Raw genomic sequence first — 2054 nt, 5'->3', positions numbered from 1 at the left:
TGGTGGTGGTGGTGGTGATGATGATGATGATGATGATGATGATGATGTAGATGAAGAGTTCTACCCCCATCAACTACACCAGTCAATCCATTCTGAGATCTTCAGTCTCCTGGCCACACCTTGGTTTAAACTTTGCAAAAACGTGGAGACAGCAGTAACGTTCCTCTCTCCAGGGAGCTGTCTGCCAGCCTACGCTGGACCACTCATTCCCCTGGGTTGAAGTTTACTCCCAGCTCCAGCTTCAGATAGTCTTTTCATCACTGTAGGGAGGTGGCCACTGGTCCCCTTGGCGCAGAAGTTTCAGACTCTCCCAAGAGAGCCCAGTTTATGTTTCTCAAGTTCTTCCCTCTCTCATCCCTCCAGCCCCCAGCCTTCTGAGGCCTCACATTCCTTAGGCACCAAAGTCGAGGGAGAAGATCAGTAATGAGGCCCCGGGGCTTTAGATGAAGCCAGACCCTAAGTGGGCCCTGGGAAACCTATTAAGTAACTCTTCTCTTTCTGAGAGTCCCTGGGAACTGAAGTTGGAAGATCATGGGAGAAGAGGGAGGATGATGTGGCGGGGTCTGTCTGCTCCCCATTTTTTATAAAATCCTTCTACAATCTACTCTGTCACTTTATTATTTTTATTCACAGAGGAGCTTCTATTCGATCTAGGCCTTGAAGAATGAGTAGATTTCCAGGTGGGGAAAGGATGTGGAGAAGCAAGGTCAGGGAGAAATGAGTGATGGCGGCATACGCAGGGAGCTGTGTGGCTTGGAAACAGGGAGTGAGGCAGAAGATGGTGAGCGTGGGACCAACGAGGTGTAGTGTGTCCATATTAAGATGGTTAGAGCTTGCACTTCTAACAAGAATTCAAGGCACCTTCTCAACCCAGACTGGATCTCTCTCTCTCTCAGGAGTCATTGTTAGGACGTATATTCCCCCCAGGACGGTGGGCAGTGGGTCTGAGGAGCTGAGGATTTAATTCAGGCTGGAACTAGGGTCTGGTGATCCTGAGTCTGAATTTAAAGTTCCCTTTAAATGAATTTCCATGGATGCCATGGAAGATGGCTCGTGTGGGGTGTGAGTGCCAGGGACTGAGGGCAGAGCCCCTTGCTGGAATTCCTCAGCTGGAACCCACATTTGCTGGAGAGGAAATTCTGTGAGGAGCGGATCTGTGGTCCAGAAGGCTGGAGGACGTGAAGTTTCTCCTAGCTCTGTGTCTGTCTATATGCCTGTTGCTCTGTCTCTATCACTCTCTTTCTCTGTCTCTGTTTGTCTCTCTGTTTTTGTCTCTCTGTTTGTCTCTGTCTCTCTATCCGTCTCTTCTTTCTGCCCAAGTCTGTTAGCTCTGAGCTTGGTGAAGCACTGGGCTGCGCACACTCTGCAAACAGTGCGTGTCTTCACTCGATCTGTCTGCCACTGGCCTCGGCAGGTGCCTCTCCGCCTGTTCCCAGTCGTACGCCTCATTCTGTTTCTGTGCCTCTTTGCCTCTAAGTCTGCTTCATTCTCCTCCTACAGCCGCTTTCCATTTCCTCCTCATTTGGATGGGGGAAGACCAACAGATAAGAGAGTAAGTGGACTCCTCCTACGTAAGAGCACAGACTGGGAAGTCAGACAGACCTGGGGACAAATCCCAACCAAGGGAGACGCAGGGGACCCCTTTAACAGGCCACTCTAACTAGTCTCAACTTCTTCATCGGTAAACTAATGATGATGATGATAATAATAATGCCCACTACCTCATAGCAGTCTTGCAGAGATGAAATAATATTGTGCATGCAGAGTGCTCAGAGCACGCCCGCACATCATCAGGGCTCAGCAAACAGCAGTAATAGTAACGGCAGTGGTGGCCATTGTTCTGATTCCGCTCCCTCACTCCCATGGGTATTGCTGGTGAAGGGTAAGTTGGAGGCCATGGCCATGACTCTGGGCAATTTTCCAGGAGACCATGGTGGAAGAGCTGGGAGGAGAAGTAGGGGACCAGAAAGTCTGGAAACTTAAAGGCTCTTTGGGTTTCAGAGTCCGAGCGGTGGGAACGGTGAATATACTGGTCTGGCGGTTCCTTCTCCCTC

This window comes from Pteropus vampyrus, unplaced genomic scaffold (assembly GCF_000151845.1).
Source record: "Pteropus vampyrus isolate Shadow unplaced genomic scaffold, Pvam_2.0 Scaffold90, whole genome shotgun sequence".
Classification (NCBI taxonomy): domain Eukaryota; kingdom Metazoa; phylum Chordata; class Mammalia; order Chiroptera; family Pteropodidae; genus Pteropus; species Pteropus vampyrus.
This window is presented reverse-complemented; position numbering follows the sequence as displayed.